Source organism: Lissotriton vulgaris, chromosome 1_1, assembly GCF_964263255.1.
Source record: "Lissotriton vulgaris chromosome 1_1, aLisVul1.2, whole genome shotgun sequence".
Classification (NCBI taxonomy): Eukaryota; Metazoa; Chordata; class Amphibia; order Caudata; family Salamandridae; genus Lissotriton; species Lissotriton vulgaris.
The window spans coordinates 370,159,380-370,185,332 of NC_141685.1; the positions used below are offsets into that span (position 1 = coordinate 370,159,380).

General features: G+C 48.9%; 1 protein-coding gene across 2 annotated transcripts in view; it reads right to left on the reverse strand.

Annotated features, from left to right (window-relative positions):
- The window catches only part of EPS15 (epidermal growth factor receptor pathway substrate 15), a 916,228-nt gene that overhangs the window by 75,292 nt on the left and 814,983 nt on the right, over window positions 1-25,953 (reverse strand). The gene's annotated exons all lie outside the window — the stretch shown is intronic.

Below are 25,953 nucleotides of genomic sequence, written 5' to 3' on the forward strand. Positions count from 1 at the left end.
CGGCTTGGGCCGGCCAAACAATAATGCGCGCTTAGCATGTTCTCCACCTGGCTGTATTGCACAGCCTGGGTGGAGAACATGCACAGGCTCCCACTACCTGTCTGATTGCTGAACCACTGAGAACTGCCCATTCACAACGCTGCTGTCATGCGGATGACAGCAGCGTTGCGATTGGCTAGGGGAGTCTGGGTGCTTCCTGCTTTGTCGTAAGGACCGAGGAGCAACGGCAGCAGTACACAGGTAGCAGCCACCACTGAACTTATTACCTTAATAAGAGTTGAAGTACTGCATAACCAAATGCAGTGTGATTCCTCTCATTCAAATTGAAACTGCAATGCTAAGTGAGTGTAGTAATGATAGTTAAAGGTAGCTTTACAAATCTTGGAGACTGGCACTCTTTGCAGGGGTGTCCAGAAAGGTAGCTCTCCAGCCTCTTGCAGAGAGAGACCAGATCCCCTCGGGAGGTTCTCTTCTTGCTAGATTCTAATGCACATTCATGTACAGAACAGCCCACTGATAAAAATCACCAAAGCTCCTCCCTTTTACTTTTTTTGTACAAGGATCTCATCAGTAAATATGCGGTCTTTCATTCTTTTTCTCGATATTGAAACTGAATTCACTCTTGGGATTGGATGTATGAGAGGGTTCCTCCAACCACAAACAATGTGCAAATTTATTAAATAAGGACATGGCTATCATTTGAGTAAGATGGGATTTAAAGACAAACTTCAGTAAGAAAAGGAAAGCCGAACACTTAATAGTGTTTTAATGAATAGCCTCGAGGTATGAAACCCAAGCCTCATTTACAAGAGGAATAACGCCCATCAACAGCAGGGCTTACACACACCCAGTACTTCATCATAGGAATTGTCACTGAATACAACAACTCATCCCCTCCCCTGTTTAGGTACCAGGATGGTTGTCCATGTCAAGTCAACATGTTTCATCAACAATAATTAAAGCAATTGAAAAAAGAAAGCCTGTTGGGATACTGCAGTTGTGGTCTACTTTAAAGGCACATTGTTTTATATCGTGAAAAATACTTTTAGGCATCCACTTTTGAACTTGTGGCGTTTTTCATTTCCCAATGTTAGCTTTTAAATAAAAATAATTTTAATTGTTGCCAATGTAGGCTGCCATTATGGAGAAACACCCTCCAGGGGAAGTGTCAACTCCACTTGCATGCTGAATGTCCACATACAGGCCTACATGTTAATTCTCTGAAGGAAACAAATGAAGCTCACCGTCTTCATACATTTTGCAAGTCAAGACTAAAACTCCAAGAACTTCAGAATTAGGGACGAAAATCATTATCTAAAAAATATCTGCAATCTTTGCTTCCTGGCTGCCTTCAGCATCATGTTTATGAATATTGTAGGTGATCTCACAGGAGGAGTTGCGTAGGCTCTGTAGTAGGATTACATCTGGCTCTCTTACAGATCCGCTTAAGCCTGAACAATTTCTGAAATCCTTGCCTCTACTCATTCACCATTATGTCAGCTGATTAACATGTCCCTATTTAGGGCTGGTGTGCAGAGGGCTTGGAAACACACCAGGGTGATCCCTTTACTAAAAAAACCTTCATTGGATCCCGTCAAACCAGAGAACTTTCGCCCTATCTCTCTCTTGCCATGGGTGTCCAAGATCACTGAAGCCTTTATTAATTTCATCTTGATAGGATTTCTGGATTATAACATCATGCTTGATGCTTCTCAGAATGGTTTTTGTTCAGACCATATCACAGAGTATGCTCTCCTAGCTGTGACTGAACATCTGTGGGCAGCCTTAGATGCCTGACGCACCTTAGCGCTGATTTTATTAGATCTCAGCACCGCTTTCGATATAGTATCGCACCAGATTCTGCTACAACGATTATATGAGGCTGGAATTTAGGGCTTAGTCCTGAGATGGTTCCGTTCCTTCTTGGCGGAGTGGTCTTTGTAGGTGGTGGCGCCCCGTTTGCCCTCTCAGATACACACTGTGAAACAAGGATTCCCCAAGGCTCGGCTTTGAGCCAACATTATTCCATCTATACATCCAACCCTTGGCAGCTGCGGCCAGGAGCAGAGGGTTAATGGCAGTATCTTATGCCCATGATACCCAGCTGGTAGTGGTACTCTCCAACAACTCCACGCAGGACGCTCTTAAGTTCCGGAGCGATCACGCAGCTGTCGCAGAGTGGTTGTCTGCTGTCACCAGCTCAACGCCTGCAAATCTGAGATGTTGCTGGTGGGGAAAGATCCTGAGCTGTGGAGGGAGCGTTGGAGGCCACTGTCTTTGGGATGTGCACCCACCCCCAAAAAGGTGGTAACAAATCTGGGTGTATGGGTAGACTCGGCCCTCTGTTTTCTGGTCCACACTAAAAAAAAATCTTGGGCACCTGTTTTCGTCTCCTGCGTGGGCTAAAACCGCTGTTACAGTTTATTTGGGCCCTTCCACCCACCAGGTGATCATCCAGGCTACCATTAGCCTGGATGGTTGCGTCTTGGTGCTTATTTGTTTTGCATCTTGATTTGCGTTTTACACTTGAATTTTGATGATTATGCTCAAAATCTTATGATTCAACTGAATTGTTTATAGTGTATTGCTTAGAACATTAGGGAATGCTCTTTATTTTTGTAGCAGACCTAGTACTTCACCAACTGGTGTATTGCCCCTCCAGATTGTGTGGGGTACCTAGTTTGAATGTAATCTGTTTGATTGTGATATGTTTGAAGAGTTATGAGTCATGGTATGCATGAGGTTTTATTCCACTTTTGTGTCCTGATTTTCATTGTTGTCATACAATATCGTTTTGAACTGCAGCATCAATCTATAAATTGTGTACAATCAAAATATTTCAGAATAAACAGCTATTTATTAGCACATACAAGTATTGAACTGTGGTCTTTACATTGGTTATCAACTTTTGTTTTGAAATGGAGTATCAGTATTGGCATTTCTCTTCTGTTGTTTAGTATATCAGGCTCAGCCTGACTGATTAGAGCCAGCCCCAATTGGTACTAGTATTCTGTAAGTAAGCAGACACAGCAGCCAAATGTAATTGAATGTAAGTATAGGCCAAGCCTGACTGTTGAAGATGTAGGAGGTAATCGACAATATATTGTACCGACGGTGTGAGTGGATTGATATGCTCTGGTGGGCAAAAGTGTACAAAAAGCTCCCAACTGTCAGCATAGCAGTCCCTGTTAGTAGGCTTGCATGCTCAGCGAAGAATGGATATACATTCTTCAGATAGTCTGAGATAACAAAACTCTATGACCTCAAAAGCCAAACCACAAGATTGAGCTGCTGAAGAGTGGTGTGCAGGAGAGTTCTGTGGTTTTGCATTAGGTCCTGCCTGTTGGGAAGCTTCCCTTGAAGAAATAGAGAAAGCTCCAGCAGAGTGGAGTAACAAGACTGGCACAAACATGTTGGGCTACTAGAATGAGGGCAAGAGATGTCTGCCTCAGATTTTGAACTAAGAATGGTAGGAGCGGGAGAGGCAGAAAAGCGTAGGCAAATATCCCTGACAAACTCATCCATAGTGCACTGCCCATGGACTGCAGGCGTGGTAACCTGGTGGCGAAGTTTGGGCAATTTACGTTTTCAGCAGTGGCAAACAGGTCTATATGAGGAAACACCCAGAAGTAAATGAGTAGAGCCTGGAGTTCCCACTCGTGGTCTGGTTGATGCGTCCTGCTGAGCAGTTAGCCAGGTCGTTGTTGAGGCCGGGAATGTACTGTATGCACATTGTGATTTATCTCCCACCTCCAGATGCTCTGGGCTAGAGCAGACAGCTGGGGCGAGTGTCTCCCCCCTCCCCTTGCTTTTGCAGATAAAACATGGCTGCGGTCTTGTCCTTGAAGACTAAAACAACCTTGTTGGGAAAGAAATACTTGACGAGCGAACTGAGTAGCTAGGAGTTCCAGGTGGTTGATGTGGAGGGCATGGTGTACAAGTGCACACCTGTCCTGGGACTGTGTGATGTTGTAACTGTGCTCCGTATCAAGAGAGGGAGGCGTTTGTGGTGATCTCTTATGAAAATAAGTCTAGAAAGTGCCGTCCCTGCAACAGGTTGTTTGTGGCTCCAAATCAACACTAGATCTTCCCATAGAGACCACGGTGCTGCTAGGCACTGCTGCAAGGGATGCATGTGCTACTTTGAATGAGAAACTATTGTAATGGAGGACGCCATCAAGCCTAACAGATGCATTACTGTTATGACTGTTACCTGACGATCCGGCTGAAAAAGAGGTAGCAGTTTTTGGAAAGCTTTGGCCAGGCTTGGATATGGCTTTCCCACCCTTTAGTCTAGGGTAGGCCCACGGAAAGGCTGTATGTGGAGGGGCTCAAGCTGAGGTTTGGCTACATTTAGCATGAAACGCAGCTTGTGAAGGTGGTCTATGGCTGTTGGCATGTGTGCCAGACATTGCCGCTATGTGGCACTCTTGATCAGTCATCGAGGAATGGAAAGGAAATATGTGGATGCCTCCCTCTGAGGTGAGCGTCTACCATAGACAGACATTTGGTGAAGACTGTCAGGGCTGTCGAAACCCCAAAAAGCAGCACCATCAACTGAACGTTGACCACTCACCACAAACCGCAGGAATCTTCGATGGGCAGGGTGGATGAGAATATGAAAGCAGGCATCCTTTAAGTCGAGGGCAGTCATGAAGTCGCCTTACCACCCTGGAGGGATGACATCTTGAAGTGTAACCATGTAGAAATGTTCCATCAGGATGTACTTGTTAAGTGGCCTGAGATTGATGTGTTTTATCTAGGAACCCGATCAATATTGTGACCTTATGCCCCTATACGGCTATAATCAATAAATATCCCTATAATGGAATAATAATCAGAGCCATATTTCAGTAACTCGCCTCTGCAGTCCATGATACAGCAGATGCCACTTCCTTAGATTCCTAGAGAGCACACCGAGTTCTTTCGACATACCAAACCCCCAGCAACCTGGGAAAGCCCCGCTTGCTTTGTTTTGATTAGTAAAAGAACTCGTGCGAGCACTGTAAGAACGACCAGTTCTTAGTGACATCTTTATTGACGTCTTATGTCCAAAAACTTACGTCAAACTCGGCACCTTTCAGGTATAAATATACCAATGTTGCCTTAAGCAAACACACGGTGGTGGTGAATACTGGAGCAGAACAGCTGTCCCCTTGCAGAGAGCCCAGCAGATGCGAGAAGCCCACGGACGCTGCCCCTCTTTGACGCGCTGAGAAAGACACTGTCTTTTCTCCTGCCGAGAAAATCCAGCTCCGGCGTTTCCAGCCTACCCTTGCGGGTGACTGGGATATCGGGTCCTGAGAGGGAGATACCAGACCTCCTACATTCTATTTCAGAGGTACGGTGCTGACTAAACCCTTAGAGAGAATTCTTGAATCAAACTCTTGGCAAAACCAACTTAACTTAAACTGCTACTTACTTACTCCCTCCCACGTATTAGGCTTAGGTCAGGTACACTGGGGTAGGCGTAGTTAGAAGCACCAGTTGAGGTCGTTAGCCAATGTATATATGAATGTATATATTTTATTCATTTTAACTATCTTATGGCTAAGAAACCATATCAATGCTTTTACAGTATTATTTCGTAATACTCCTTTTACTGTACGCACTTTTCATAATAACAAGTCTTGCAATTGTGGCAATTCATTTCTCTTGCATGAGAAAGAAGACTGCTCAATAAATAATATCTTTTATTGAAAACGCCCGTCTCTCTATTCTCTGCACCCTGGTGAAACTAAGAACGCACGTCTGACTGAGTGAAATAGCTGTCTATTGTTTCACACGACTCTAGAGATGGATTCTTATTCTGGGGAGCAAAGTGGTCATATTTATGCGGTTGTCGGAAGCTGAATCCCTTCTTGTCTGAGCCAGGGAAGCTGATCACTTCCGATTCAGTCAAGAAAGTTTCCAGTGACCTCTGAGCTAGCAGGCGCAAACCTTAATTAAGTCTAACATAGTCAGTAGAGACCTAGAAGACCTCAGTCCTACGTCTACACTGCTGTTTATGTTATTCCAATGCGCAGGGCCTATAGGGAAAATAGGAACTACACTACAAGAATCGAGGATAGGCATGGGGGTGCCAACTTTGTTGGGAATGAGAAAGTACAGGGAGTATACCCCTCTGTTGCAATGTAGTGGCAGCACAGCTCTATGGCCCATTTGGCAATTAGTGCATGCATCTTTTCTTGAAGTAGGTGCTGGTGTTCTCTGGACAGCTTGTGTGTGCGTGGGGGATGTTGAGAGGTGTTTGAGTGAGTTCTAAACAGCACACCTCCACCATGAGGTTTAGAACCCAGAGTTCGGAGGTAATTGCCTCCCAGTGAGGCAGAAAGCCCTGCAACTTGCCCACAACAGGTGTAGGATGGTCAGGGGTGAAGGAGAGTCACTATTTTGAGGTGATGGCTCCTTTGGGAGCTGCATCTTTGTCTCTACCCTTGCCCCCGTGCCCTCCTCTGTAGTAACCCCATGAAGAGGTCTGCTGCTGTTTTCTGGTGTATGTGGTGGAAGACTGGCGTGCCAACTGTTTTGGCCGCACCAGAGTATGGTGGTCAGCGAAAGGACCCAAGGGCAGCGGGAGTCTGTATGGCACCCATGGCTTTAGCTGCATCAGTGTCCTTTTTGATATGTTCAAGCATCTCGTCAACATGAGGGCTGAAAGATGCTTACCATAGAAGGGCATATTAAGATGGTGTTGCTGTACTTGCGGTTTGAGACTCGAAGCCATGCATGGAGGTGGCAAAGACGACCAGAACTTATGCCATGGGCAACTAGTCTGTGGCATATAGGGCAATGCAGATGTTAGTGTTGGAGATTCTTTTCCACTGTGCAACAAACTCATGCCCCCACTTGCAGTATTGTCCTGGGAGATGTTGGATTTGGTCCTAATAGGCGCGATCATACCGGGACAGCAAGTCCAAGGAGTTGGCGATGTGCAATTGTGTTGCAGATTGCGCTGCCACAAGCTTGCAAGCAACATCTATTTTCTTGCTTTTATAGTCTGGAGAGAGTGGTTCCCCAGTGGCTTGGGAATTGGCTCTCTTCCTGACCTATGGGACCACCCGGGAATCAGGAGACTAATCCGCCCAACATATTAAGCAAAGATGTCACAATGCCAATTGACCTGATTTGGGCACGTATGCTGAGACAGTCTCCCCCTCAATTTCCCCTTCACCATCACCACTCGTCCCTCTCTGTTTGTTTGTATACCCTCTGGTTGGAATGTTGTGGTATTGTGGGACATTGGTACTACACCTTTTTGAATCGTAACTGCGGCGGATCGATATATAAGGGAATAGCTTTTAAATGTGTTTCCTGGAGTGCCACTACACGAATGTGTGGTCTACCAAATACTTTCAAACTTTGTGACGCTTGAGAGGGGAGTTCAGGGCCTTCACGTTCAATGATGCTACAATAAGAATCGTATCTTGTGGTTCTCTCCCCCCTTTAGACTCGACACACCCAAGTTAATCGCCCCCTCTCCTTATTCTACGTCCTTCAGGTCGATCACTCCTGCCCCATCTCCTGTTCTCCTTCTATTGTGGAGTTGTTCAAATATTTATATTTATATTGTGGAGTTGTTGTAAGAGCTGTCTGCTTCCCCTGGTTCTCCACCCCCTCCTTATGTGTTAACCCTCCCCTCAAATCGTTAGAGCATGTAACAGAACTGAACCTGGGCTGTGGGGCCCGGGAGCCCCCAGCAGTGACGTTTCTCAAGCATAAGGGCATGCTGGCTGGAGCCTTGGCCCATGCCCGCCGCCATAGCGGTCTTTGAAAGGAAATAGAATGTAGCATATATTTTTGATATCTTTATGTAATTCTGTGGTCCCTTGTATAATGTGAAGTCCGTGGGGGTCAAGGCGTCCAGTCCCTCCCCACCCCGCCTGTTGACTAAGCTTCTCGGCCCTTTCCTTAGAGTGCTAGGACTGCATATCTATGAGGTTTCCATCCTCTCCTTCTCAGAGTGACTGTGGACACTCTGCGCCTTCTTCCCGTACTATGTTTTTGATTGTCGGCCCTTGGTTATTTTACAGCATTGAGAGGGTTTATTGCCCTCTGTCTCTTTCCCTTTCAAGGATGCATGAAGGAGCTCTTCCTCAGGGATTGGTTATCCCAGGATCTCCAGCTCTTCCCTCAACTCATTGATGTGCTGTGCCTTGTTATTAAGTTCAAAGGCCAGCACCAATGGAAACGTCCAACGATATTTGATGTTGTCTGACTGCAACTTTTCCATGAGGGGTCTGAAGTGGTGTCTTCATTGCAGGGTGGACTGTGCCAGGTCCTTAAACAGCGCACAGGAGAAGCATTGGAAGGATATAGAGTATTTTTTCCTGGCCACTTGCAAAATGGCTTTCTTGACTTTGAATGAGTGGACTTTGACCAGGATGTCGCGCTTGCGTCTTTTCTCTCCGGTCGTTGGGTATCCCATGCGGTGGACCCTGTCTATTTTGATTTTAAATTGGCGAGCCCCTAAAATCTTTGCGAAGAACCCCACTATGAAGGGCTCCAGATCTGGCACTTCTGCACCCTGCTCCAGGTCTCGGATTCTGACACTGTTTCTTCTTAACCTGTTTTCCTGACGCGCTCTCCAAGAGGGTACCGCCATCTTGGGTGAATACCAGGGCAGCACTCTAGTTGTTCGCCGACCCCTGCACACTGTACTTAAATCGCGCCCAATCTCGCGCGCCCAGTTTCTGTGTACTTGCAATCCCCTGAGGTGTGAGCCGGGGGTTCTAGGCTGCTGTTTACGCTTTTAAAACTGTGTTTAGTTATAATTTTAGTATTTTATAATTTGGACCCTCCATTCAGTGGATTCTACTTTTTTAATCATACCGCTCTTGTTGCACTGCATTTCTTCAGCCCCACTAGGAGGAAGCGCCGCTGACGCGCTCTCCGAGAGGGTACCGCCATCTTGGGTGAATACCAGGGCAGCGCTCTAGTTGTTAGTCGATCCCCTACCCCCCTCCATTACTATAAGATGAACGTTTGGCCCCGACGGCGCAGTAAAGTCCTTCACTCACCCGAAAACCTTTAGCCGATAATTCCTCCATCTGCAGCCTTTTGCAATCAAATTGCAGACTTTTTTGAGGAGAAGATTGTGCTCATCCAGAGGGATTTTCCAACCGCCTCACCTCTCTCCACCTGAAGTCATCTGGGGTGGGGAGGGGACAAGTCATACACCCTGAGTGCCTTTCAACCGGCTTCTCTTTCACAGACCAGAGAAGTCATCCTGGCCTGTAAATCCGGAGCTCCCTCAGACTCGTGCCCTCCTCTAATACTCCATCAGCTCATTGATGTAGTTAATCCCACCATCAACGCGATTGTCAATGCTTCATTATGCTCAGGGGTAGTCCCTCCGGAGTGGAAAAAGGCGACTGTTAAGTCTTTAATGAAAAAACTCAATAAATCCACCACCGACTTGTCCAATCTCCGCCCAATATCTCTGCTCTCAGTTTTGGGTAAAATAACTGAGCAGATGGTCCATCTAGAGTTAAAAAATTTCATTGACAGTCACAATATTCTTCACCCCCAACAGTCAGGCTTCCGACCTAGGCACTCGACCGAAACCGCCCTCATTGAACTCACTGATTCCATCAAATTCATACAAGATGAGGGTAGAAATGCTGTCTTAATCCTGTTGGACTACTAATAGGTTGAGTGCGTTACTAGGAATGTAAACGCATCCCTGTGGTTGGGCACACTGTGGTGGTTCGTTGCAAAAATACAACAGACTCCGGTGTGTTTCAAAAAAATCAAATCTTTTTACTTTCAAAGATTCATTTTTTCGTTGTTTTTTTTGTAAGTGTTCGTAATATCCAAAAGAGTACTTCTTTTTAGTACAGGGATTAAACAAAAAGGTGCTCCAATGCATTTCGGACCACAAGGTCCTTTTTCTAGGAGCGCTGTAAGGAACAGAATTAAGCGCCTATCAGTAAATGTTTACAAAACATGATATAAACAAGAAAACATAATTGGCAAGTGTTCACGGTGAAGTTATATTTTGTGAAGTGCACTGGAATTAAAATGCTCGTGAAGGGTAACAGCGCAGCGGAGTGGGTCAATACGTGCAACTCATCATTTGAAAAGTCGGGTGAAAGGTGATCATGCGAGGAGGTGTTCGGGGGTTAAAACAACCAGGTGTTGGGTGTTCGAAGCATCAGAAAGAAGGTAATCATGCGGGGAAGTGTACAGAAATTAACGGGTGTTGCGTAGTGGTCAAAAAGTGGGTTTACATAAAGAATCACACGTGCGCATTAAAAAAAGTCATGTGTTTGAAACAAGCAGCTTGTCGAGGACGAGACTTACGTAAATGTCATTAATCCCGTTGGACACGTTCTAAATAAAAATAAAGCAAAGGATGTAAACGCGTATCTTGCTGTAATGTAAACAGCCTCGGATATAATTGAGATAGTGATTCATACTTACTGGAAAGTGTGGGCGCATCTAGACGTGTGGGGAATCTCATGATGTGGAGAGTGCTCAGTGAAGCGTACGAACTCCGCAGAGTTAAAGCGTAGTTCGAAGTGAGGGACACGTGGTGGGATGATTAAAGATTAAAGAGGGACTAGGGGCACCTAGTGTGAAAACCGGTCGGCCATCTTGGAGAAGGGTAGAGAAAGGTGTGTTGGGATGAATAACAAAGGGTAATGCGAACTGTCATGCACTACAAGCAGAAAAGACAAAATATTACAATGTGTGCCATACGTATCAAAAGATACTACAGGTAACAACTTAGTTCTAAACGGTCATTCCGACCATGCGGCTTCTATTTATTTTTCTATTTAGGGGGTTTTGTAGAGCGCTTGGTGACGCACAGCGGCGTGTCCCCGCGCTAATAAGCTAATGTGTACCAGACTGATAAATGCAGAAAATTACTGTGAAAATAGAGCAGTCTTCAGCTTGGCTCTGAACAGTGTTTCTGAGGGTTCTAGTCGCAGTGCCATTGGTAGCTTGTTCCATCTGGATGCTGCAAGGAGCCTAAAAGATCTTCCACCCATCCGGGCTCTGGACACCCTGGGAATTGACAGGAGTCCTGAACCGGAAGATCTCAGAGAGCGAGATGGCTCATAGGGTGTCAGCAATCCTTTCAAAGGGAGCGGAGCTCTCCCGTTGATGATCCGGTGGCACGTGCACAGGGCTTTGAATTCCACCCTGCTGCGAATCGGGAGCCAGTGCAGGGACCGGAGGGCTGCTGCGGAGCCCGCTCTTCTAGATAGTCTAAGCACTAGTCTAGCAGCGGCATTCTGGAGAACCTGGAGACGGCTCAGGTTCTTTTCCAAGGTTCCCAAGTAGAGAAGATTGCCGTAATCCATCTTTGACGTGACTAGTGCATGCACCAGAGTTTGGCGGGCTCTGATAGGTAAGAATTTTAATACCTTCCTGAGACTTTTAAGGGTCCCAAAACATGATCCAACCACCTGATTGATCTGAGGACCGAAGGCAAGGTCAGAATCAAACCAAATGCCCAGGTTCTTTGCTTTCTGGCAAGGGGCAGGTAGTGGGCCCAAGCACGGTGGCCACCACGCCGACGTCCACGCTGATTGGCCTCCCCCCACTACCAGTACCTCGGTCTTGCCTCCGTTGAGTTTGAGGCAATTGGCGGACATCCAGGCCGCGAGATCTTGCATGCAAGCTCTGAAGATGTCCGCCGAGGGACGGGGGGTACGTGATAGGGAGATGACCAACTGCGTGTCGTCGGCATATGATACCATTTGGAGGCCATAGCTCTCTACCAAGGTAGCAATCGGGGCGACATAAAGATTAAAAAGAGTAGGGCTCAGAGACGAGCCCTGCGGCACCCCCTGATCCAGAGAGATGCGCTCAGAGTAATGGTCACCCTGCCTCACTTGGAAACCACGGCCTGTAAGAAATGAATAAATCCACTTCAATGCTGCCCCTCTCACCCCGCCTTTGCTCAGACACTGTAGCAAGATGGAATGTGCTACAGTGTCGAACGCAGCGCTGAGGTCCAGGAGGATTAAGGCCATGGTTTGTCCCTCATCAGCACCTTGCCTGAGGGTTTCGGTAGCCCTAAGAAGGGCAGACTCCGTAGAGTGACGCGGCCGAAACCCGAATTGCGTAGGGTGAAGGAGGTTACTTTCTTCCACAAATTTCATTAGCTGCTTATTTGCCACTTTCTCCGCGATCTTAGAAAAATAAGGCAGCAAGGAGATGGGACGAAGATTCTCTAGCTTCTCGGCGCTAATGTTGGGCTTCTTACGTAAGGGGAGCACCACAGCCTGTTTCCAGTCCTCTGGTATGGAACTGGATGAAAAGGAGATGTCTAGCAGATGTCTGATATAGGGTTCTAATGTTTCCAGACTGTCTCCCAGCCTCTTTGGAGAGGCGGGATCCCGAGGAGAGCCAGATTTAACAGATCTGCAAATCCCAACTAAATCCACCGGTGGAGGGGTGGTAAAATTAAGTAGTAGATTGTGATCGGCTTCATCACTCAATAAGTCTGCTGACATTTCCGCTGCAGGAGGTATAAGGGGAAAAGCGGAGTAAATCTTGGAGACTTTATCTCCGAAGTAGTTCGCAATGCGATTACATGCTGCTACTGAGTGGTCATCCTCTAAGGTAGAGGTTTTAGGGGTAGCCAGGGTTTTATATATGCTGAACAGTTCCCTGGACGAGTTCTCTGCCTCGTGGATTCTGTCAGCATAGTATGTGGCCTTCTCTATCCGTATCTTGTTGTGATAGGCACGTCTCTTAACGAGATAGGCCTCTTTCATCCGGTCGTCGTATGCCACTCTCCACTGCCTTTCTGCACGTTTACAGTCCCTTTTGGCACAGCGCAGCACCTCGCCAAACCAGGGGGCCGTTCTTTGTCTCTGTGCCCCTTTGGTTGAACGTCCCAGCGGGGCTGTGCAGTCCAAAGCAGCAGTAATACGGTCGTTAAGCAACCTATTCGCTGTATTCACATCATTGCCTCCTGGAGGACCTTCTGCCGTGAGGGCCGTATTAAAGTTTTGTAGGGAAAATCTTGCCCACCTACGCCGAGGATAATTAAGAGGGGTGGGGGCGCTGGCTTTATATTTGGGCAGGAAGATGGCAAATGGGACCAAAAAATGGTCTGTCCAAGGCAGGGGCACTGGAGGAGCAACTGAAACATCCTCCCAGTTTGCAAATATAGGATCAAGCAGATGCCCGCGATTATGTGTAGGAAGCAGCCCCTTTAGTTCCAGCTGTAGGGTGTGAAGTTCATCCCGGAACTCCACCGCTCCTTTATCTGCTGGGTCGTCAAGATGTGTGTTCAGGTCTCCTAACAATAGAAACTTATCCCTCCTGATCGCTGATTCAGTCACACACTCTAAAAGATTCCCTTTGAATCTGGACATAGGTCCTTCATGGCCTGAAGTCTATAAATCCAAGAGGTCTCTCTCTGTAGGAGTGTCTTGTTAATGTCTCTTCCTTCCACTTTAGATACAGTTTCAAGTACAAGGAATTTGAGTTGTGCGACGTTATGGTTTGCTTCAGTGAAGTGAATGGCTACATTGGACTTGACGTTCTTAGTTCTAATGTTTGATTTGTGTTCATTCACACGAATCTTGATTTTCCTGGTGGTTTTTCCAACATATATCATGCCACATGGGCATTTCAAAAGATAGATAAGGTTTGACGAATCACAAGTTGCATCAACGTTGAGTTTTATTTCAAATCCTCTCATAGGATGGTTGATCGTGTTTCCTTTAATGATGTTATTGCAATTATGGAAAGGGGCGACCACTCGGTCCCCCCGAACGTATGGTGGAGTACCCCGATCCCCCCGGGAAGCCATCTTGGGCGGGAGGCGAGTCTCGGCTGGTATGCCCGCAGCGGTGTAGCCGGGGCGCGCTTTTTCCCGCCCTAGAGTGGGTTGTCCTAGACACTGAAGCCGCCAACCACGCCCCCGGAGGCGGGCGGAGGCGGGTTTACGCCCGCCCGAAGAAGGATAAAAGGAGCAACAAGCCAAGGAAGCATCCTCTTGTTCCTGTGCTCTGAAGCTGCACCTCCCTGCTGCACGTGAGCTCGAGACGGAACGAAGAGCCAATTTTGAGCGTTGTAATTTTGTCCTTGTTCTTTCAGATATCTTCGTTGGAGAATGCCGAGCAAGAAGGTCGGAAAGCGGGTCGGTACCGATCAGATGCTCCGCATGCTCGTAAAGGATATGGCCGAGATGAAGAAGCAGATGGCGGCAATGAACGGGGCAGGAGGCCCGAAGCGCATCGTCGGGCCAGCATTGCCGGGTGTAGTCCCCAGCGGTAGAGGCAAGAGGTCCAAGAGGGGGGCATCTGGGGGAGAGGCCCCGGTCCCCGATACACCGATTGAGGAGCCAATCTCGGTTCCGAAGGAGGGACAACCGATCCCCGTCGTAGTCACCCCTGTGAACGAGGGGGATATGTCCCCCGAGTTGGCTGCACAACTGGCAGCGTGGTTGGGGAAAGATAGTGAGGGCACCACGGCAGATGACGCCAGGGCAGTAATGAGGCAACTGCGAGAATCTAGAGAGGCTGCGAAGGCATCATCTTCTGTTCCCCCACAGGCTCCGGTGGGTGAAACCGCAGCGGGCATGAGTTCGGCAGCGACTACAGCTTCTAATTCAGGTAAGCGGCTACTGCCGATTGCGGGGGAGGGGTCTATACCCTCACGGAGAGAGAAAGTGGCCCAGCATATTCCAATTGAAGTCAAGGAAAAGATTTGGGCTGATAAGTATGTAAACATGTTTTCTTTGCTTACCGATCACTACGAGATCGAGCATGTGAAGGGTCAAAAAGAGTTTCTGCATCCGAGTGTTTGGCGCGCAAAGATGGCCGCCTTTAAGGTCGAGGAGAACATAGGTACCTGGGGCAGAGCGTTTGGCATATTCACTTCAATTATGGGGGAACGAAGGCCTCAGTTGTTGGCTGAGTTGCCCATATATCAGACACGTATCATGGAGTATTCTCAATCATATGAGGGCAATCAGTGGTTTTGCTATGATAATGTTTTTCGGAAGGCCAAGGAGCACGACCCAGCTTTGACCTGGGATTGTTACGACTCCATTTCTTGGCAAAAAATGGAGAATTCAGGCATGTTAAAGACACCATTGTCTGGGGGTAGCGGGGGTGAGTTTTCCCGCCATTCGTCTGGGACGCCCTTTCGGACGGGGGCAGGTAACGAGCATCACTCGAAGCAGAGTGGCAACGCAGGTAAAAAGGGGATCTGTTGGAATTTTGATAGGAGAAAATGTACAAGGCCCCAGGGGTCATGCAAGTTTAGGCACAAGTGTGGGGGGTGTGGACAGTCCTCGCATCCTGAGACCATGTGCAGAGCCAAAACGGGTGATAACGGTGGTAGGGGAAGCGCCAAACAGGTCTGAAATAGTCCGAGGGGCGCCTTTACCTACCCCGGTTGATACCATGGCAATGATTCCTTGGCTCAATGAATACCCGGATCATGTCTCCGCTGGGGTGTTGCGAGACAGGTTTTCGTATGGTTTCCGCATTCCAGTGGGGAATTTTCAGGGTAAGGCACGTTGTAAGAACCAACTGTCGGTCCTGCAAAATACGGCGGTGGTACAGGTAAAGATTGGGAAAGAGGTGACTCGAAGGCGGGTTGCCGGACCATTCGATATACCACCAGTTGCTAACTTTGTTTGTTCCCCCTTAGGAGTGGTCCCAAAGAAGGACCCGGGTGAGTTTAGACTAATACATAATTTGTCAGCCCCACGAGGTCTTTCCGTGAATGATGCGATAGACCCGGAAGTGTGTTCGGTGCGGTACGCATCTTTCGATGAGGCCGTCGGCATGTTGAATCGCCTGGGGCCCGGAGCGCTGATGGCAAAATCAGACATCGAGTCAGCATTCCGGTTGCTCCCGGTACACCCAGACGATCAGCGTCTCCTTGGTTTTATGTTTCAGGGTCGCTATTACATGGATAAATGTATGCCAATGGGATGCTCCATATCTTGTGCTTATTTTGAAAAATTCAGTTGTTTTCTGCAATGGGTATTCATGAGAAAGACGGGTTTTCAGCATGTTATGCATTATCTTGATGATTTTCTGTTCCTGGGGCCAGCCGGGGATCCAGAATGTGCACAGGCTTTAAAAGAATTTTGTGTCCTGATGAGTCATTTTGGTGTGCCATTGGCACCAGGTAAGACTGTGGGGCCATCAACTTCGCTCTCGCTCGAGTTTCTTGGAATAGAGCTCGATTCAGAAGAAGGCTGCTTTCGGCTACCCAAGGAAAAGGTGGGGAAATTCAGGGCCTCCCTTGAAACATGTATTCGGGAGACTAAGGTGAACTTGCATCAATTGCAGCAAACTGTGGGTCAGTTGAATTTTGCCCTTAGAGTAATGCCAATGGCCCGCCCCTTTTCCCGCTCGATTGCACAAGCCATGGTCGGTCTTAAAGAGGGACACCACCGCACGAGGCTCTCGGCAGAGATTCGACAGGACATGCGCATTTGGTTGGCATTCCTGGCGGATTTCAATGGTCGAATTGTCTGGAACAAGCCGGCGGTGTCCTCCGAGGAGCTGGGGCTGTGGACAGATTCGGCGGAGAGTATAGGTTTTGGCGCCATATTCGGTAATCAATGGTCGGCTCAAAAATGGCCGTCATGGTGGCACGAGTGCGGGCTGACGAGTAACATTGCTTTTCTTGAACTTTTCCCTATTTTGGTGGCCCTGAAAACATGGCCCGAGGGGTTCCGGGATCACTCGGTGGTGTTCTGGTCTGATAACATGACCGTGGTTGAGTGTATCAATAGTCAGGCAGCACGATGCAAATGGATTCTGAGATTGCTCAAAGAAATTGTGTTATTGTGTATGCAATTGAATGTGCTCTTTAGGGCAAGACATGTGCCGGGGGTACTGAACCAAGCGGCTGATGCGCTTTCTCGTTTCCGTATGCAAGCCTTCTGGGGTTTTCTGCCCACAGCGGACCCGGTGGCGGCACCCTTTCCCGAAGCTCTCTGGTCTCTCGGTGCCCCGAACTACAAAACCTGGTGGGAGAGAGTTTAGCACCCAGGACAAGGAAGGCATATGAAGGGGCGTTCCGTTCCTATTGGTCCTTTTTGGGTGCTGCTAGGGGGGAGCTTTGGGGCCAGGAAGAGTTTGTTGTAAAATATTTGCTGTCTTTACATCAGGCAGGCAAATCAGTAGCTACGGCCCAGAGGCATCGGGCCGCCATTTCCTTTATGTCAAGGGCTCATGGGATCCAGGACCCGACAGCGTCTTTCGTTGTGCAGAAAGCGCTACGTGGGTGGCAACGCCTTGAGGGTCGCAGAGTAGATGAGAGGCACCCGATAGGTCTGGATAGGTTGGCCCTGTTATTATCCGTACTCCCTGCGACATGTTCATTCCAGTATGAAACAGTGTTATTCCGGGCCGCTTTCGCGTTAGCATTCCATGGGGCGATGCGGGTAAGCGAACTGGTGGCGAAGAACAAGCGGGATACGGTGGGAGGACTGTGCCGAGAGCACATTCAGGTTAAGGGGGAGACGATGATTGTCTCGTTTGTCAGGTCCAAGGCCGATCAGGGTGCGATTGGGGATTGCGTAGTCATACATCGGATTCCCGGATCTCCCATGTGCCCTGTTGTTTGCGTAGAGGAATATTTAGCGCAGAGGGCGGCATCATGGGGGGGGACCTTGTTGAGACACGCTGATGCCACCCCACTGACGAGGTTTCAGTTCCAGCGGGTGCTTACAATGGCAATTTCGGCCGCGGGCTTGAACCCCGGCGAGTTTGGGACCCATTCCTTTCGGATAGGGGCTGCTACTGAGGCTACAGCCGGGGGTCTGAGTGTGGAAAAAGTGAAACGATTGGGGCGTTGGTCCTCGAATTGTTACAAAAGGTATGTGCGGTTGCACATGTTGTGAAGCTGCTATCAAGTACTCACGCTTCTTGTTTTTGTTTGGTTTACAGTTTCGCAAGCTTACGAGGCGGGGCGGACTGTGCAGTCGACCCGACACCTGGGAACCAGCGGTCAAACATCACCGGCTGCGGAAAAAGTGGTGTGGGTCGTGGGCCACTCATACGTGAGGCGTGCCGCGGACGTATTCAAAGCAGGTGACATGATTCACATGGCTGGGGAATACGGGTACAGGGTGACCTTCTACGGAAGGGGCGGGCTCTGTATTGACCATTTTCAATCCTTTTTCGAGGGTTTGTTAGGGCGGACAAGGTCACCGCCATCTGTAATCATAGTCCATCTTGGGGGCAACGATTTGGTGACCACTGGTAGACGACTTCTTCTCGAGGCGATACTTTCCACAGTAAGTTGGTTGGCGAGAAGGGTTCCAGGGTGCACAATTGCATGGTCCCATATGATTCCACGTAAGGTGTGGCGGGGGGCGAATTCGGTGTCTGCTATAAATCATTCGGTAAAGAAAGTCAATAACAAATTGAGTAGATTGTTTCGTTCAAATGCATTGCATTCTATTTCTCATGGTTGTATCAAGGGGGACAGTATGTATTTGGAGGATGGGGTACATTTGTCCCGGGTGGGGAATGTGTTACTCATAGGAGACCTCATAGCTTGGTTAAAGAGTTTACAGCATGACCTTTAGGCAGGAGTTTTGTGGGGGGTCCGGATAGCCGGTCAACTATCCGGCCTGTGGCGGTAAGGTCATGATCTGTGAGCAGTAATTGGAAGATCCCTATGGTGGGGGCGTCACCCATTACGGATGGGAGCGCCCGGGGGGAGGTGGCCATTGGCCCCTCAACGGGGAGGCGGTCCCTTCTAAGGATGGGACGCCGAAAGTAAAGGGAAGGCGGTCAAGGCCCCTCCCTGGATAGGAGGGGCTACGGGCCCCTCCTGGGAATTTCCCGGGGCCAGGACATCTGCGACGGCAGATGTGGTAAGTTGTGTGGGGTGGGGAGGGGGGTTTACGCTACCTTCTAGACACCTCACACGAGTCCTCGGACGACCATAAGATGGCGTCGAGTTCATTGGGGCCCCCGTCAAGTCAAGGGAAATTGGTATGTGCACATGAGGTACAGCCCTCTGTGCGGTCGCCCCTCGCAAGTGAGGGGGTAATTCTGGTTTAGGGATCTGACACCGGTTACGACCTTGCCGTTGGCCCTTAACGTTAGGATGTACAATTTCAAGTTAAAATGTATTTGTAGGATGTTAGTTTCGGCTAGGAGAACCTTTGTATTAGAAATATGTTAAGGTTAGCCAAAACATCGTAATGTGGAAATGAAATTGTACATAATATGAAACTGTTATTTTAATGTTTTGATTTTGTTTCATAATTTTAATAAATACGGCCGGGAGGGTCACTCCCTCCCGCCTTCCAAAAGTTCAGAACTGTTTCCGGTTTCCCATCCTTGGGGATTGTGTTGAGAGGGGGTGGCGGGTATCTCAGCCATATGGAAAGGGGCGACCACTCGGTCCCCCCGAACGTATGGTGGAGTACCCCGATCCCCCCGGGAAGCCATCTTGGGCGGGAGGCGAGTCTCGGCTGGTATGCCCGCAGCGGTGTAGCCGGGGCGCGCTTTTTCCCGCCCTAGAGTGGGTTGTCCTAGACACTGAAGCTGCCAACCACGCCCCCGGAGGCGGGCAGGGGCGGGTTTACGCCCGCCCGAAGAAGGATAAAAGGAGCAACAAGCCAAGGAAGCATCCTCTTGTTCCTGTGCTCTGAAGCTGCACCTCCCCGCTGCACGTGAGCTCGAGACGGAACGAAGAGCCAATTTTGACCCACCCACCAGCCCCTGGAGACAGCAAGTGGTTTTGAAATAAAGTTTTGATGTGGTAACTCTATTTTTTACAGGTTGTGATTAAAGTGTGGTTTCAGTATGCAATAAAGTGAATGATTCCTTACAATATGTTTTTCGAATAAAGTATTTTGCACCAGTGTTGATCAATGATGTTTCAATAGTCATACTTAAAGCGGTTATTGTTTTGTTTTTAATTTAGTATTGCTAGTTAATGTCGTATTTATTTTGGTCGGGCGGTAAGGTCATGATCGGTGAGCAGTAATTGGAAGATCCCTATGGTGGGGGCGTCACCCATTACGGATGGGAGCGCCCGGGGGGAGGTGGCCATTGGCCCCTCAACGGGGAGGCGGTCCCGTCTAAGGATGGGACGCCGAAAGGAAAGGGAAGGCGGTCAAGGCCCCTCCCTGGATAGGAGGGGCTACGGGCCCCTCCTGGGAATTTCCCGGGGCCAGGACATCTGCGACGGCAGACGTGGTAAGTTGTGTGGGGTGGGGAGGGGGGTTTACGCTACCTTCTAGACACCTCACACGAGTCCTCGGACGACCATAAGATGGCGTCGAGTTCATTGGGGCCCCCGTCAAGTCAAGGGAAATTGGTATGTGCACATGAGGTACAGCCCTCTGTGCGGTCGCCCCTCGCAAGTGAGGGGGTAATTCTGGTTTAGGGATCTGACACCGGTTACGACCTTGCCGTTGGCCCTTAACGTTAGGATGTACAATTTCAAGTTAAAATGTATTTGTAGGATGTTAGTTTCGGCTAGGAGAACCTTTGTATTAGAAATATGTTAAGGTTAGCCAAAACATCGTAATGTGGAGATGAAATTGTACATAATATGAAACTGTTATTTTAATGTTTTGATTTTGTTTCATAATTTTAATAAATACGGCCGGGAGGGTCACTCCCTCCCGCCTTCCAAAAGTTCAGAACTGTTTCCGGTTTCCCATCCTTGGGGATTGTGTTGAGAGGGGGTGGCGGGTATCTCAGCCATATTGCAATGATGACATGGACGTGTGCCAGTGTGTCTTTGGGGTTCTGTGGTGGGTCTGGATAAGATCTCTTTGAGGTTCGCTGTGCGGGTATAAGCAAAGATAGGAGTGTCCTTGAATAGGTCGCCAAAGTCTGGTTCCGAAGATAAAATGCGCCAGTGTTTCATGATGAGTATTTGGAAACAAGTACCATTCTTTTATTGTCTTTTTTGACTGAGCCTTTAAGGGCTTCTGATCGAGGAATAGTGGACACTCTCTGAATGACTTCATTGACTGTTTCCTTGGGGTACCCTCTATTCAGAAATCTTTTCACCATAGTTTGCATTTGGACGGTGCTGTTTACTGGGTCGGATACTATTCGTTTAATTCTCAGCATTTGGCTGTATGGTAAATGTCTTTTTAGTGAATTTTGATGAAAGCTGCTGTGATGCAAGGTGTTATTGCGATCTGTGGTTTTTCGAAAGAGATCAGTCTGTAGACCATCTTTTGTCAATTTTATGAGGACATCTAGAAAGGTGATTTCCTGATTGTTGATGTTCCAAGTGAGTTCAATCCGGTTATCTTTAGAGTTTAAGTCAGTTAGAGCCTTTTCTAAGTTTTCTTTGGAATCTTTCCAGACGAAAAAAAGATCATCAATGTATCTGGTGTAGAGTTTAAGGTTGTCAGTCCAGTTCTTATTGGTCTATATGTGTTTAGACTCAAATTCACCCATATATATGTTCGCATAGGTCGGTGCTGCGCAATTGCCCATAGCCATGCCGGACATCTGTAGATACCATTGATGATCATGGGTGAAATAACTATGGTAGAGGGTGAAAATCATTAGTTCCAGAATGAATATTTGGAGAGGATCCGCAATGTCACTGTTTAGAAGGGCTTTCTCTACTGCCTCAATCCCGCCGTCGTGGGGGGATGGAGGTGTAGAGGCTCTTGACATCTGCCGTGCATAGGAATATTTGCTCGTCGTCATTAATTATGATTTGAGAAAGTTTATTGATGAAATCTGTAGTATCCTTGGTGTAGCTTTCCAAATTGGTGACTACTGGTTGTAAATATCGGTCGATGAATTTACCGATTGGTTCGTGTAATGACCCTCTTGTTGAAACGATTGGTCGGAAGGGTGGATTCCTGAGATTTTTGTGTATCTTAGGTAACATGGTGATAGTTGGGCTTTTGGGATGCTCCACTGTCAGGAACCTTTTGGTTCTCTCATCGATGATTTCATTATCGAAAGCTTTAGAGATCAGATCAACCTGTTGGACCTCACGGCAGCATTCGACACCATCTCTCATATAATCCTGATCGATAGGTTGAGAGACATAGGTATAACAGATGTTGCCCTGGCCTGCATAGTGTCCTTTCTGACTAATAGATCCCTCTAGTTATCTAACGAAAAAAAGGTCTTATCCGCGGTCCCTCAGGGCTCCATCCTAAGCCCATTGTTATTTAATGTCTATATGGTCCCCCTTGTTGCATTGATAGAGTCACACGGAATACTTGTAACATCATACGCCGACGACACCCAACTTGTGGTTTCTATGGATAAAAACTCCAAGAATGCGGAACAAAATTTTAAGATCTGCTTGACGGAAGTCTTCCGTTGGATGGACAATAACCACTTAAAATGCAACACTAGCAAAACAGAAATCCTACCTCTGGGTAAAGATGTTAATTTCTGCCCCAAGGACTGGTGGCCCGAGGATTCACCGGCTCCACCCCATTCAGTGGAAACGGCAAGAAATCTAGGAGTCCTATTTGACTCTGCTCTTTCTTTCGACCAGCATGTAAGAAATACGGCGGGAAGCTGTTTTAGTTTCATCAAGTCATTGAAGAAGGGGCGTGGCTAGGGCGCCGATGGTGGAGGCGGCGTGAGCGGCTAGCTCCGGGCCTGATCCCACCAATTATCCTGAAAACCAACCCGTGCTGCAGCTGAAACCACGGACACGAGTGTCGGAACGACCGAGGAACATACCGGCCAGCTGCGGTGCTCTTTACAGATCCCGAAGTGCCCCGGCTGCGGATAAGTCCGCCGATAGAGCCAAAAGGAGGTGCGGCAAAATGGCGGCAGTGATCGGCAGCTGAGGCTGAGACGCGGTGGGGTGATAGTCGGACCTAGAGGAGGAAAATCAGCCGCATCACCCGGGACACCTAGCATGGCGCTCGGCGGGCGGAATGATCGGAGAGCCCCACAGTGATAGAAGTGCGAGGTGCAGGTTCCCAGGTGAACTGAAGGAGCGGGACCATCCGGCAGCAATCAAGAACTTTGCCTGCGGGACGGTGTGGAGGTTCCCTTGCTGTGCGCCCTCTGTGGAGCTGCGGTGCAAGGGCAGGCGATTTGTGATTGCCGTTGCACCGGCTGGGAGACCCTGCGGCCCAGCCGGTGGGACTTGAACGGAGAGACCAACGGGTGCCCTGCGACTCGGACCTGGGGGGCTGCGGCTGGTGACTGGATGGTTCTAAGGCCTTGGTGAGTGCAGCGACGCGGGTATGGGACCGGCGCAGCGAAGATGGGGACAGGCCTGTAGATTTTCAGGGCTGGGGAATGGGAGCACGAGACCAGTGAAGCACCGCGGTGGAAGACTTAATAACACGGCCCCCCAAAGAACTGAGGCTAGAGAAGCACCTACTTGGCAATAGCGAGAAGGGTGAGGAGTACCAGAGACGCCGTGTCCATCTGCTTTGCCACTCTCAAATGGCTCCAAAAAATCCTGTGGATGCTTCCGATCAACACCCAAAGGACAGTGGTCCCGGCTTTGATAACATCACGCCTGGACTACGGGAATGTCCTGTACCTTGGCGCTGATCTGACTACGCTGAGAAAACTTCAGGTAGCTCAAAATGCGGCCGCAAGACTGCTACGTAATGTTCCCAGGAGAGCATCAGCACTCCCCGCCCTTCGCGATTTGCACTGGCTACAAATTAAAAATAGAATTAAGTTTAAGGCCTTGTGTTATATTTTCAAGATTAAACAAGGCTCTGCCCCCAAATACCTACAAAATCTTATTCATGCCTATACTCCTAGCCGTACCCTTAGATCTGCAGGTAAGGGAGACTTTGTCGGTCCTAGATTTTGGCTGGTGAAGATGGGCAGCCGCTCCTTTTCGCATCTGGCCCCAAAAACGTGGAACACCTTGCCTGTGAGTCTGAAGTTGGAAACCAACCTTGTTAAGTTCCGTAAGGGACTAAAAACTTGGCTTTTTCAGCAATAGGTTTTCTTTTCAAGTAAGCACTGTTTTCCTGGAACAGCCGTACCTCCTCTAAGTCTTGTAACTTTTTCTTCTTCAATCTTTCCCTTGGCGCCGGGAAACCCATTGCGGGTAGCTGTGCGCCTTACAAGTTTAAATAAATAAAATAAACGTGAGAATTCGGCCAGCGGCTGCTTTAGATGCCGCGGATCCCACTGGGCCATGAGACTTTTACTGACCCTCTGCCCTACACTAGAGTTCTGTGAGAAGGGCTATTAGGGAGGTAAGACCAGCCACGATCTAGCGGCTGCACTGCTGACAGCGAGCGGAGAGGTGGCTGGGGTCCTGGGAAGCAGCGCGTGGTGTGATGAGGACCTGGCATGCTGGGGGTACTCTTGCTCGTGCCTATGGCTGATAGGGGGCATCCGGCAAGTGCTCGGAGCTGTGGATACGTCTTCTGGAGTGCAGTGGCCTTCTACGGGGAAGGGGCAGGTGCTTTACGACCCAGAGGGGTACCCCTTGTTCCCACGGTGACCCGCGTTGTTATTGGCAGCGGTGTAGTTGAGCGAGAGATTCCTCGTTTGCGGTGTAGTGATACACCTTATCAATCAAGATGAAACCTAAAGGCAAAACGGAAGGGGCTGCGGAACAGGACGGCGCCAGAGGTGGCGGTGAAGACACAGAGGGCACGCCATCTGAAAAGAGGCTAACTGAGCGCCTTGATAAAATCCTGGAAGCCATTGCGGCAATGAAGGACTCCCTGCACCAGGACATAACACAAGTGGCAAATGGGTTGGGGCTCCTGAGGGCGGAGCACTACAAACTGGTGGACAGGGTTAAGGAAACCGAATCTGTCATACAAGACTTGAAGCCGGCGGTGGTAACGGTAGAAAGTAAACTGGAGGACGCGCTGCAACGCCTGGCGACTCTGGAGAGAAGGGCAGAGGATTCCGAAAGTCGCAATCGGCGTAACAACGTACAGGTGGTGGGCCTGCCCGAGGAAATAGAGGGAACAGACATGATAATATATCTGGAGAGCTGGTTTAAAACACGGGTTGCTCCGGAGGGCCTATCCTCTTTCTTCACGCTGGAGAGGGGGCACAGGGTTCCGGCCAAGCCGCCCCTGCTGGGCCGCCCTCCTCGACCTATGGTGGCCAGGGTCCTTCATTATAAGGATAGGGATCTGCTGAATCAGAATGCACGCTCCAATGGTCCCTTTAAGGTAGAGAACAGCACTGTCACAATCTTTCCGGATTATACCCAAGACATACAAAGACACAGGGCCTCGTACTTGGCTATCAAAAAAGAGCTTAGAGACGAGGGGATCCGGTATTCGTTACTATTCCCTGCGAAGTTGAGGGTGATAGTGGATGGTTCCACACAGTTTTTCCTGGCGCCTGATGATGCTTGTACCTGGCTCGAATCCTATAGAGCAGGCACGGATCGAAGGGGCAAAGGAAACGGCGAACAGCCCAAACCGCTGCGGATGCGTCAATCGCAACGTCTCCGCAAGAAAGATAGGGCCCGGAAAGCTTCACAGCTCGCACAATTAGCGGCGGATAAACAAGGTGCTCTGATGGCTACGGCAGCAATCACTGGATCACAGACAGAGAACTCAACTAGGGGTACAGACTCTGAAGAAGACAAAAGGCAATCAGGTCCCGAGTTCTCGGACACAGATAGCACCAGGGGCCCGGAGGTAACGCCCAGAACTGCCGACGATCTGTGAATCTCACCGAACCTAGTGAGGGCGGATGCTGGAGGACTGGATCGAGGACCGCTGGAACACTTGGTGACAATTGCGAACGTTATGGCTGCACCTTATTAATGTGGGGATTGAAGGGCCGGGGGCTGGGGCGAGGGCTGCCACCTGTCGGGCCTACACCACCTTCCCATAGCCCTTAAGGCGTCCTGTAGTGGCGACTGCAGGATAGGATTGTGTGATTTGTTGCAGAAGTTTGGATGGGGACTGATAATGTGTTATTGGGTCCTGTTCTGGGTGGGAGGGAACGGGGTGTTATTCAAAGAGTTGTGGGTTTAAGGTTCAAGAGTCCTGGTGTGGGCTGGAGATGTTGGGAGGAGGAGAGGCCACGGTGC